The sequence below is a fragment of the Salmo salar genome, chromosome ssa02 (genome assembly GCF_905237065.1).
Source record: "Salmo salar chromosome ssa02, Ssal_v3.1, whole genome shotgun sequence".
Taxonomy (NCBI): Eukaryota; Metazoa; Chordata; class Actinopteri; order Salmoniformes; family Salmonidae; genus Salmo; species Salmo salar.
In genome coordinates, this window is record NC_059443.1 from 40,252,089 (window position 1) to 40,266,459 (window position 14,371).

A 14,371-nucleotide genomic window follows, 5' to 3' on the forward strand; every position below is an offset into this window, starting at 1 on the left:
GGGGCTACACTAGTTAATTTAGCAGGTCCTGATGTGGCTGTGGGCTACACTAGTTCATTTAGCAGGTCCTGATGTGGCTGTGGGGCTACACTAGTTCATTTAGCAGGTCCTGATGTGGCTGTGGGGCTACACTAGTTCATTTAGCAGGTCCTGATGTGGCTGTGGGCTACACTAGTTCATTTAGCAGGCCCTGATCTGGCTGTGGGCTACACTAGTTCATTTAGCAGGTCCTGATGTGGCTGTGGGGCTACACTAGTTCATTTAGCAGGCCCTGATGTGGCTGTGGGGCTACACTAGTTCATTTAGCAGGTCCTGATGTGGCTGTGGGGCTACACTAGTTCATTTAGCAGGTCCTGATGTGGCTGTGGGGCTACACTAGTTCATTTAGCAGGTCCTGATGTGGCTGTGGGGCGACACTAGTTCATTTAGCAGGTCCTGATGTGGCTGTGGGGCGACACTAGTTCATTTAGCAGGTCCTGACGTGGCTGTGGGGCTACACTAGTTCATTTAGCAGGCCCTGATGTGGCTGTGGGGCTACACTAGTTCATTTAGCAGGTCCTGTTATGGCTGTGGGGCTACACTAGTTCATTTAGCAGGTCCTGATGTGGCTGTGGGGCTACACTAGTTCATTTAGCAGGTCCTGATGTGGCTGTGGGGCTACACTAGTTCATTTAGCAGGCCCTGATGTGGCTGTGGGGCTACGCTAGTTCATTTAGCAGGTCCTGATGTGGCTGTGGGGCTACACTAGTTCATTTAGCAGGTCCTGATGTGGCTGTGGGGCTACACTAGTTCATTTAGCAGGTCCTGATGTGGCTGTGGGGCTACACTAGTTCATTTAGCAGGTCCTGATGTGGCTGTGGGGCTACACTAGTTCATTTAGCAGGTCCTGATGTGGCTGTGGGGCTACACTAGTTCATTTAGCAGGTCCTGATGTGGCTGTGGGGCTACACTAGTTCATTTAGCAGGTCCTGATGTGGCTGTGGGGCTACACTAGTTCATTTAGCAGGTCCTGATGTGGCTGTGGGGCTACACTAGTTCATTTAGCAGGTCCTGATGTGGCTGTGGGGCTACACTAGTTCATTTAGAACATAAAATTCGTTTATGTTTTGCCTGAGCAGAATTCTCATCCCTCACAGATGTTCTGGAACTGTCCTGGGTGTTAATCACAGGTAATGTCCTCCATGGTGTAAAGGAGCCCTGACCCTCTTTTCAATCTTTCCCATTCTCCCTCCCCTCTCACCCTCCCTTCTCTGGAGCAATGGCTCCAATGGCTCATTGGAAGGCTAGTGAGTTCATCAACACTTACTGCAGAGAGCACAGACAGGAGCCCTCAAGCAACGATGCTGACTGTGCTCAACTGACTGTGCTCAACTATTAAAACATGTATCTGGGATTAATTGTCTGGTGTACTATTTTCTCTGTATTGTGGCCTTCCAAACTGAGAATATCCTGGTAAGGAAACTTAGTCTGCATATATTTACCTTAGTGTGAACAACGGTCTCATGTCAAAATAGTCACATTTTAACCATTGTAGTTAAATGTCACCCAAGCTGACATATTAGTAATGCAGTATGTCACTTCTGGTGACATATTACAATATGTCACTAAAATGACATATTAGTTATGGCTGGTCATTTGTTATTTTTGCCATATAGTTTTTGCCACTCATTCAAAGTAAGAAGTGGCAATAATAACAAATAGTTTTTTCTGACACCTGTTTGCGGGAATGTTGCATGAGTTGAACACGACAGGTGTTCATGATGAACCTGTCAAATCCCTGTATTTAGGCAGATCTCCTGGTCTTGTAATTTACAATCTTGGTGAGTTTTTTCAATTATATTTTTTATTGTCGTCTCATTTTAGGCGTAGCTACCAAATTTACTCCACATGCTAATTTTATGGGTCATGTTTCCATGGTTTACATTATGTTTTCATCACGCTTTCCATTCACTTTGTTCACAGATTTGTAATGATTTGGTTCTTTCACTGTACAAGGCTACTCTTTCAATAGAAGTGCCAGTTGTTACTAGTCTATCTATATATATGCAAATACTGTGTGTGCCGTGTCTGTCTGCATTTTATATCTTGTTGAGCTTCCCTGACATCTTTCACACATATTGAATATTACTGTTTTCTCACATACACAGCCTAAATGTAGGCCTGGGTTTGTTGGATGATATTGGCTTTTAATCGCATGTCTGAAGCCTACAGACTCTATATGATTCATTATGAGCAAAAGACGCCTGTCTGCAGTTACTAAGACAAATTTAGATAATTGAATTTTGCAGAATCATTAGTAGCACCGAGCCATAAATATTGCTCACAATCTCTTTGGCTCTAAAGTAACCATACCATGTCATTGTGTGAGCTTTATCTGCTTTTGAATGAACATATGGTACTTGTTTACATTTGAAATGAAAAATCATACTCTGAACTTACATCAAGGCAGGTATGATGTGTGGTCCTTCACTATAATATTTCACATTTTTAAAAAGATTGATATGTTAATAGAAAATTGAGCATTTCGTGGTATTCTATTTTGATAGTGTGCCTCATTAAAGCCATGGGTAATTGTGTTATTACGGAAAACTCTAAGGGAGCACATTGCTCATCTTCTCCCCTCTTAAATACCATGGCATCCATCCAGGAATAAATTATTGGGCAAACTAAAGGTCAGAGTTGTTGCTGCGTTTACCCTCATTCTTCAACCTAATTTAATCATGAAACCACACAACAAATCCCCCGTAAACAACTGCAACTAATAGAAAGTCTATCCAATAGAAAAACCAAGCACAGTACAGGGAGGCAAGGAAAAGTTCAACTCCCTGAGCTCTTGATCTGTCAGTCATAGCGACTAGGCTAACCTTATGGCTGTCACGCACTACTACGCTATATTCTCATTGTGCCATTTCTCAGGTTGTACAGTAGGCTGCATGACCTCTGAGACATTTGAGGAATATAACCAAGGGCAGTTATCTCAGCACCTTCTTAGAGATTCTAGGTAAATGGTCAGTGATTTTGTTCAGGCTATTTAAAAGATGATTCCATCCCTCAAAGACACCTGCTGCTGTGGTAATATGGACAGATCTTAAAGTTAGACTCAGCAAGATGATGCACAAAGTAAACAGCAGTAACAACAACAGGTCAATTTCTACAACAACTAAGAGCGAGGCTAAACTTCTCTGCTGTTTTGGTCCTGAAGCTACTATGTTGTAGCAGCGTGACCCTGAACCCGTGCACATGCCTCAGATACTCTGGACTGTGTGAGAGCAAAGTCTTGCATCGTGCTCATCGCATAATGCTGAGTCTACCTTTAATACTTACAAAACATTGTTTTGACTGGAGATAAACATGGACAAACTTAGAAGCAGAGGTAGGACAAAAACGGAAGAGGGACAAAAACAAGAAGGGAGGGGGAAACAGATTTTGTTTGAAAATCTGATTTCGGCCTGGCCTAGGCGATGTCAGAGCAAGGACATTAGATTGCTTCGCGTGACTTTGTGAAAATGCCTTAAATTATATAAGCTCCCAGCTGTCTGTTAGCTTGAATGGCAACCAAAAGCCACAGGTTTGATGCTCTCCATGGGTTTTTGGGGAGGCATTTCTGGGAGAGATGTTCTGATTCGGTTTGAACCGTGAGTTTGGAAACATTGAGGCCAGAACTCAGATGTCAGATTTGGTTTCTGATTTGTGGGAAGACACCCTCAGCTGCCAACGCTTTAGATGAGAAACGCTGGATTAAAAAGTGATCTTTGACTATGGCAGACATGAAAGGAGACATCCCGTTACGAAATCAAAAAAACATATTAGGAAGGAAATTTTATTAAAATCAGCTTTTCTTCCATTTATGGTCGTTGTTTGGTTGTCTCTCCCAGAGTATGTTCAAGAGGGTCTAAGTAATACCGACGTTTCTAAATATTTTGACATTTGAAGAATCTGCACATACTCCAAGATAACGTCACCATATTTTGTTTCTTTGATCCTTCTGAGTTTCTAACAAATATAATTTATTTATATTTTTGAAAGTTAACGTGCCTTACCAGGTGTTTGAAGAAATGTAAGAATCCACTTGGTAAACTGATTGAATTGGCTGCCACAAAATTATAATCCTCTTCAAACTGCTTAAAGGTGGTTGTTCACCTAAATGACCTTGTCCATAGACTGCCATTTAGTAATTTGGGTGAACTATCCATTTAAACTCACAATACAGCACATTAGAAAGTACACGTGTTGCTATGCTGGTCTCTGAATCTAAAAAAGCACATGTCTATCTGAGCAGACTGTTATGTTGACAGTAATATCATCACATGTGATTCCTCAAATGTTCTGCAATATTTCAGCAGTTTCAAAGAAGAGCGTGACACGTGTTTGCTCTGTGTTAAATAGTGGCATAATTTCACCAGATGTTGACTAATTGCAGTCCAGAGAGGGTCCAGCCAGAGTTTACAATTTTGTAGCACGCGGACAATGAGCTGTGTTATTTCACAGCTATTAACGCTGTTTATTGTTCTCAAAGATGAACTCTGAAGGCATGCAGTGCTTTGAAGTCAGCTGCGGAGCATGTTTCGCACATTTCCACTTATCATCAAATCCTTAAAAAGCTGTTGACACTCAATAACTCATTAGTAGCTCGTCCACATAGGGATAGAATGTGGCCATACACTATCAAAGCCCTGATGTCTGCACAATTACACAATGGCAATATCTTAGCAAGATATCAAAATTCATCAAATGACAACACCTGCTCCGAGACTCAATCAGAAGCTAACCATTCCTGATAGATCACACAATGTAAAACTAGCAAATGCACGTCTTCAAAAGCTGGACAGCTGGCTACAAAACGCGTTTCCCCCAAAAACACAGTTCTGCTAGTCATTGAACAAACTTGTGAAACAATGACGATATTACCCGTAGTGTCATTTTGGAAAAGATCTCAACCAAACAGATTTCAATGACTATCACTCATTCTGTTATTCTGCAATGCTCAGAATGAAGGTCAGATTCCATATACCTTTAGTAAAAATGTGATATTTGCACAACAATTTGAGTTAGGCATGCAGATCTCAAATTACGATTTGTCCTTAACTGACCAGCGTCAGAAAGTCTTGAGAATGTTTAGGTCAGTGAACACCTTTGCCTATATCCAAACATTTCAGATAAAATACCTTATAAAGATATCCACAGTCTCAATTAAAGATTGTTCACCATAATCGCAATCCTGCCTAATCCTGCCCAATAGTAATCCTGCCTCTCAAATGGCATATAATGTAACTTTCTTCATGTCTGTGATATCTGATAGAGAACAGGAGTTGGAAGACTCCATGAAGACTAGTGATCACTAAGGCGTCAGCTATTGGGGTCCAAATGAAGGATAAAGTTGGATTTTCTTGAGGTTCAATTTGATACTGACTGCATTTAGAACTGCCTCTGCTAGGGAAAACTCATGGGTAGAATCACTCCAGTACGCACCACATTGAGGAAGAAAACTTGGACTGCTCTCCTGCTCTAGGGATGTCAAAGGAGTGCAGTAATTCAGAGCCAATAGGAGATTCTGAACTTCATGACTTCCCCACTGAGATCTATCCTTAAGCGACCCCCTTTCTCAAGGATGACCCTAAGAAAATAGTCTGGGTACACAGAAATGTACCAAATGTCCCACATTTTGTTTGCATCCCACACAGTAAGTAACTACAGAAGGGGACTGGAGCCCTCTTAAGCTGTATTACTTAGCTTGTTGTGCATTGTAATAGAAAATCAACCATGGCAGGGGCCTTGGGCTTATTTTGGTTTTGGCAGGAATACCATCAGAGTACCCCTTTAAAGAGGATGATTTTGGTGATCTTCGAAGCTAAAATGTTTCTCACCAAACAGTTTCTTGAAGTTCACCTTTCAACACCCAGGTATCAAAAACATGCTGTCAAAAGTTATAATTGTCATAATTTTCTTAAGAGCAGAGTGCACCATGAATCGATTCTGAAATCAGATACCATGGTAGTCAAATCATATACAGACTGTTTGAGATGTCTGCCTCCAATTCATAGGGCATTTATGATCCTAATTTCTAAATCTGAACCAAAAACAATAAAAGCAAAAACTCATCCAATATGAGAGAATGCAGCCCCAGACATATTGTCTCTTCAGACAAGGTTCATTAAAGCGCAGTGAAGGGTCACCCATGATGATGAGAATTTACAACTGTTTGCTGTTTCTCATATCCAGTGCCACAGATTCAATCATTTGTCTTCTCAAGAAATAATATGGGATTTCAAAAATGGAATATGGAATGCATCCCAATTCCAATCAATCAACATTTTTCACTGTCTACTTGACATTTCTATTAAGTGTAATATCCATAACACCTTTTACCTTTTGGAAAAAGTTCATTTGGATGAATTTTCATTTATATTTCAGGCTTCAAGGAAAATTGGAACAGGGTTTTTGGGAAAAAGGAAACCAGACCATTTTTATTCATTTGTAAACTAAGCCGTTAATCATTGAAATAACTTCCCCCGTACTCCCCTGGTCAATAATGGTGGGCTCAGGAATGAATAATAGTGGAATTTGAAAAGGGCTGTCAATTATTGCACGGAACAACAGTTTTCAGCTCTGGACAAGCAGAAAATTGGTGCTTTAGCAAAAGCCAAATTGTGACCAGGTTTTCTTTCTTGTCTGGTAATGACAAAAGCAATACATCTGTCTTTCAGTCACTCTAAGATATGATCATTATGTGATTCAAATTAATTAAAGACCTTTGTAGCACATCAATGAGGTGGTTTGGTTTGGTGAACTATACTCATGTAATCAGTGATATAGTGGTGAAAAAATAGGTGGGTAAGCGCTGATCTCCGTTCGCGGTGAAGTAGGTGACCGGCATTTACGTGCATTTACCCTCCTCTACACCACTGCATGCGATGCATTAATGGTCCTGACAGCGGAATAATCAAGTTCAATGGCGGACGAAGTGTAACAGAGATGGTTCAACAAACTACAAAAGTAACCTGAAGAACTGTGTTTGCTTCACAAGCTAATGCCTAATGCAAAGTAATCATGCAGACAACCTGGTCAGATCGAAACCCAGATCGAAAAAAACGTAATTTTTTTTATATTAAACAAACTTTTATATAAAACCAAGTCTTATATTCTCTAATCACTCTTCTCCACAATCTGAAATGATTTGAAATGCAAAAATCATTTTATCATTTAATTTAATTTTATAATAAATGGTGATGTCACATGCAGCCCTATATAATGTAGCCTACCTGCCTGTTGGACATACTTGACAACTTGTTAGGCTTGGAGAAGCCATTGAAAAAGTTATCCAAAATAAACACTTTTTTTGTTGCAAGTTAAGCCTCTTTTTTTCTCCCTCTCTCTCGTCTGAGAGCCAGGAACAGATGTCCGATCTGGCTGATGAATTGAAACCATCTGAATCAACTCTCACAGTCTTACTTCAATAAATATATCTTTCAACACGTTTAGTGTTAGTTAAACAGAAAAAGGTGAAGAAGAAGAAACAGGTTTTCCAATGTAACCTGTTACAGAGCAGCGCTGTCATGGGGCAGATCCACTTCTCCACACAAAGATCCATGCCATGGGGCCCTGATGGCCAAGGTGGCATCCAGAGGCGGTATTTCCTCACCAGCAGTTCAATAAAGAGAGTGTACCCAGGGCTGGGGATGTGTTTCCTCGCAGAAGGAAGAGTTTTACAACAAGTGAGATCTTCTTCTCTTTTATTTGCATCATATCTCACTGTGGAGTTTTTCACTCACGGTCTCGCACCCTCTCCGCCATGTAGGTGTCAAACAGAGGCGTCGAACAGACAAATGCTGCCGTCCATCCCTGGTGGCCTAACTCTATTTGTGGTTTAAAATGAATGTTTGGCGACCAGTGGCTTTAAACTATTTACACTAGGCACTCTGACATTCGCATGTCCTTCCCTCTCCAACCAGTGTGACATTGCACATTCAGACCATAGATCAGGATAGTTCAATCTGGAGCTGAATTGGACATGTCAAGAGTGAGAGCAGTTATTAATGTTATGTTCTTGTTACCCAGCATATGCTACAGTTATTTATGCTCTCCCGCAAATAAAGATAACCTAGACAACTACAGATAAAATAAAAGTAGTACGCAAGGTTGTGTATCTGGTAACTGGGTCGTTTATTTCTTTTATGCGAAATGTTGCCAGCAAAGAGAAACATGAATGATGGAATTTCCCTCCTTTGCATGCTATCCTTTTTACTATGTATCTTCAGGTTTGTTTGTGTTTGTGTGATGTGTGTGTGTGTGTGTGTGTGTGCATTCGTGTATTTTAATGCATAGGTGTGTGCGTGCGTTCGTGAGTGCATGTGTTTAAATACATGCAGTAGGTATGTGCTTGCATTGGTTGCATACCTGCGTACAAGCGTGTGTGTTCTAAAATAAAGTAAATCACCCATGTTGGAAAGACAAACCCTTTGAACATACATGTGTGTCCTTTGGTGGAGGCTGCGGTTTACGAGAGAAGTATCACATCTGCAGAAATCAAACACGAGAGAGACCATGTATTGTAAACGTGAATGTGCTTGTGATTAGTCTGTCACTGTGTGATAAACATCATGAGTCAAATCGAGCTTCCCAGCCCCAGTAGTGCTGCTCAGTATGCGACAAGAAATATGGCTTCTTGCCATCTAAAGAATCAGTAGTGATCCCAAATGTTGATGTACACACTCCAGGCAAGGGTGATGTACACATATGTCATATACTTCTTGTTGAAACTAAAGGCAGGCCAGTATCAATATACAGAGACTCAAACTCTCCATCTGATTGGAGTTCAAAGGGACAGAGAGCACAGAAGTTGTATTTGGCCATTGATTGTTTTTGTTGTGCAATAAAATACTATAACTGGTGTTTTGGATGACACTGTTAGAACAATAAATGTGATAACACAGTACTCATCAAGAGGGTTTGATAATATTGAAGCCTTTAACCCTCTTCTATTACTCATGTACATACTGTCACGACCTCCGCCGAAGTCGGTCCCTCTCCTTGTTCGGGCGGCGTTCGGCGGTCGACGTCACCGGCCTTCTAGCCATCGCCGATCCACTTTTCATTTTCCATTTGTTTTGTCTTTGTCTTACACACCTGGTTTCAATCCCTCAATTACCTGTCCATTATTTAACCCTCTGTTCCCCCATGTTTGTTTGTGAGTGATTGTTTCTATGTAGGTAGGTCCGTTATTGTGGGCTCTGTTTTTGTATTACATTTATTAATTGTTGAGTAAAATACGTTTATTTACTCTTATCTGCTGTCCTGCGCCTGACTCCTATACACCAGCTACACATAGACCTCCTGACACATACTGATGGTCATATGTAGTCTGTGCACACGCGCCCACTCACAGAAAAAACACAACAACACACACGAAACACACACACACACACACACACACACACACACACACACGCCAAAGTAAATTACCACTGGGAGTGTAAATGTCAGTTGAGATCCTGGCATGTTGCTTACAGCCCAAACATTGAGTTCATCTCGGAGTGCTCCAGTGGGAGACCGTCTCTGTTGAGGTTAAATATTTAATAAGAGGAAAGTCTTCGAAAAGACAGTGATGATGTCAATGACTTGCCCCAATCACAACTCAGAGCAAAGAGCAGTTTCTCTAAACTTTATGTTGCCGTTTTTTTGTCTGATTCTGACATTTCGACTTTCTCGTCATTTTTTTGCCAGTTACTGGATCTTACCAACAGATCAAAAGGGGATCAAAAGTTGCAATAATCTCTTTTTCCCGCATTATACTGAGATCATACTGACATCCACTAACGGTGTGTAGGATATTACTTCTGTAATAAAATCACAATAGATTCAGTAGACATTGAGTATGAACTTAATGATCACATTTAAATGTTCACATTTACAACCACAATGTAAGCCTACAGAATAAACCCATCCATACCAAGTCAAGAAGAGTTCATAGCAATGCAGTACAGCCAAACTATGGCGGTTGAAAATGCAGTCCAGAATGGAAAGATCTGCATCAAATGAAAAAAACGAAAAGTTTCCGCTGGTATTTTCCCAGAGATTAGAATTCTCATGCACAAATAAATGCCTTTGATTTGCATCTGAGGACTATAGAGGGCATTTTAATTCACTCTGTGTCATGGAGGGGAGAAGACAAGCTCCATCCAGCCAATTAGCCAATACAGCAGACATGTCTTCAAATACTATTTGAAATCTTTCAAATACTGCCTGAAGTGCCAGATAGGCGGGGCTTGCCATTTTGGGACTATTCTATTGGCTCCATTATGCCAGGCAATCTCAACTAGGCACAAGTAAAGTATTCAAAATGATTTCAAATAGCATATGAACCTAATGCAGTAAATGAAGAAGACTGGTAACCAGCAACAGCCATGTTACAGAAAAAACAAGATCTGCAGACAAAGGAAGAACAACAAATACGGCTGTGATCTTGCCCCCTCTCCTCCAAATTCATCCCAGCTGTCTCAATTACAGCAATGTTTTGTTTCGAAAGACGATGATATTTAATCCACTGTTATGATTTTGATAGACAGCCGATGCATTCTTACATTAAGATACAGCCCAAAGAAAGTGTTGGCTCTGTGTTTTCTGTTGCATCTAAATTATGGTATCTGTTGGGTGGTCTGGCTCGGGTCATGTTTGTAAACTCCTTAATGTCCACTTTGACTAAGTCAAAGGCCCTTCCTCTTTGGACCTATAAACTAATTGACAGCTATAAAGTGAGATTTATTATGCATTATTGCTATAGATGGATGATGATTTTAGTGGACCCCTAAGTTCCTAGTCTGGAAACAAGTAAATTGATAGGGCTGTGTGCGTATTTGTGTGTGTGCACGGTTGAGTGTGTGTGAGAGATATGAGGTGGAGAGAACTGAGACCGTTTAGCCCGTACAGATGTAGGATCTTAATTTCATCACTCTTTTGTTAATGGGAATTAACAAATGCAACATTTTAATGTATTTGAGTTTTCAAAATGCTTCGAACATGATTTGCCATAACAAAAAATGTATAGACCCCTACAAAAATGTCCAATAATTATAATACACATTTTCTGTTGGTGCAAGATTCTTTTCCTGCTGTAGCAAACTGGCTCAAATTGGGATCCTACATCTGTATCATATTTCTTTTTTGAAAAAAAATGTAAACCTTTATTTAACTAGGCAAGTCAGTTAAGAACAAATTGTTATTTACAATGACTGCCTACTTGTAAAGCTCCCCGGCCAAACCCTCTCCTACCCCCTTCCATAGACTTACACAGTAATTATGACAACTTCTGGAGGACGACCTCCAACCTATCAGAGATCTTAAATGTTGTCCACCCAATCAAAAGATCAAAGAATTAATCTAGTACTGAAAGCATAAGCTACAGCTAGCTAGCACTGCAGTGAATACAATGTGGTGAGTAGTTGACTCAAAGAGAAAGAAAGACAGTACTTGATCAGTTTTGAACAAATGTATTTATTTAAAAATTAAGGAGAAGCAAGAGAGAGAGCTAGCTATATATATAATATATATATTATTTTTTATTTTCACATTCACTTAGCTCGCGAATGCAATTAGCTAGTTTAGCCTACTCAAACAGAGAGGGATGCTATGTTAGCTAGCTGGCTACGGCTATCCAACACTGGAACTTTTCTAAGTCAAGGTAAGCTTTTGGTTTTATTCATTTATTGCCACCGTGGCCCACCGGTGTAACGGCTAAACTGCTTGCTGACTATACACTGTACTGCATGATTGTAGCGGGTTTACTAACGTGTTAGTTCTAGTAGCTGCAGTATGTTGACTATGACATTAGCTAATATGGTGACAACGCTGTAGGCTGTGTGTGGCGGTTAGTGGTTATGATATGAAGGTTTAGCTTGGAAAGGTTTTTTCGCCTGGTTACAGACATCTGATTGCCATCAGACAGACAGCTGACTACCATCCACAAGTGAAGGGAAAAGGTGAGAGGAGGAGAGCGCGTAGATGCGAGAAGGGATTATACAACGAGCAAAGTGATCATGCTGTTTGTATGTGGCTGCTATGAAAGTGAACAGTGTTTGCGTGTGATCAGGAGTGTATTCATTCTGCCGATTCCGTTGAAAAATGTTTTATAAACGGAAGCAAACGGAATGAAATGGGGATAAACATACCTGAATTTGTCCAATAGAAATTCTAGTTTGCAACTATTGGACTAATGATTACATCCTAGATCAGCTAGATGCAGGCAAGAGTGTCCAAGACGGTATTGAATGTTTCACTGATGATGGGTATAGGGAAAATTTGAGTATCATGTAGTAGCCTGAAACTAGCAATGTTACATTGAGCTGAGTTAATGGAATATGAATGACAGTCATCCATTATGCTTTAATAGAATTAAGGTTGTGCTCATTAAAAAAAAACGGCACCAACCACCACTGATCTGTATGTGTGTGTGTGTATGTGTTTATGTGTGTGTGCGTGTGCATGACATGTTTTTTTTTTTAAATCATGGGAAAAGAGCTTGCTCGTTTACCTATTCCTGCTGAATATCATAAGCCCTGGTCTGGATCTCTGTAGTCTTCTGATCAAATTGTGAACTTATATCGGCCTTCACTGTTATGGAATCTATTACAAATATATTTGATCTGTTGATTTTATTGATATCTTTCCTTAATATGTTGGCCAATTGAAGAGAAATTGATTTTCACAGGGCTAAGCTGTATTGGAAGATGAACGGTGAAACCTAAAGAAAATATATGGGACACCCAGCAGCGTACATAGCAAGACACGTAAACCAAGCCATCAAGGAAGAGGAGGAGGACAGAAAGGGAGAAATGGGGAAGAGGGAGGTATATTCCAGACACTCTCCAATGCTGCATTCCTGTAGTGCAAGGAGGTGTAGTTCACACATCCTATCTGCCCACTCAATTTAAATATTTTGCTGTGTTTAAAGTGCTTCTTAATTTTTTCAGTCTTCAGCCCTCCCAGATGATCCATTCCAGATGTGGTTCATCTGTGAGGTGAGAGTCTCACTCTCTGTCTCTTTCTACTTCTGTATGTCTCTTTCTCTTTCTCTCTGTATCATTTAATCACTATATTTTAAACACACACACGCACACCAACAAACACAAGCTCACAGACTTCATCTGACCTTTTCTTTTTCTCTTTTTTTTCTGCTGTAATTGATCTTGTTTTATGTTGAGTCAGGTAACTGTCATAAGTATTTCCAATGGATAACAGGCATTACAAGAAAACATTGCATGGTTGTGGGAAATGGAAAAAAACAACTCAAGAATTTGAATTGAGATGTTATTTTGCTGTGGGTAGATCGCTTTGTTGATGTCAAATGTTTTCCTCATAATTTTGTGGGAGTCGTAGATAAACTTGATTAAAAAGCACAAAATGGAAATAAGAAAATGTTTCTTACATCAAGCAATTGACCGCAGACTGTTGGGCCAATCACTGTCAGGACAAATGCAGACATGCCATATCTGGACCAATCACAAAAAAGACCAGGCTAATCCAGAACAGAGTTAGAAAAACATTTATTCCAAATGGTCTTCCGAGGGGCCCTATTTGTGTAGAGGGTATGGTAAGAAGTTGAGAACCAGCAACTACACAGCAGCTACACACTCATGGGCTTCAAATAAATCTAGAGTTGTTTTCATTGGGCGGCCATGTAGACGTTGAGACTGGTGTTTTGCAGGTACTATTTAATGAAGCTGCCAGTTGAGGACTTGTGAGATGTCTGTTTCTCAAACTAGACACTCTAATGTACTTGTCCTCTTGCTCAGTTGTGTACCGGGGCCTCCCACTCCTCTTTCTATTCTGGTTAGAGCCAGTTTGCGCTGTTCTGTGAAGGGAGTAGTACACAGCGTTGTACGAGATATCCAGTTTCTTGGCAATTTCTTGCATGGAATAGCCTTAATTTCTCAGAACAAGAATAGACTGACGAGTTTCAGAAAAAAGTTATTTGCTTCTGACCATTTTGAGCCTGTAATCGAACCCACAAATGTTGATGCTCCAGATACTCAACTAGTCTAAAGATGGCCAGTTTTATTGCTTCTTTAAGCAGAACAACAGTTTTCAGCTGTGCTAACATAATTGCAAATGGGTTTTCTAATGATCAATTAGCCTTTTAAAATGATCAACTTGGATTAGCTAACACAACATGCCATTGGAACACAGGAGTGAAAGTTGCTGATTATGGGCCTCTGTACGCCTATGTAGATATTCCATTTTAAAAAAATCTGCCGTTTCCAGCTACAATAATCATTTACAACATTAACAATGTCTACACTGTATTTATGATCAATTTGATGTTATTTTAATGGACAAAAAATGTGTTTTTTCTTTCAAAAACAAGGACATTTCTAAGTGA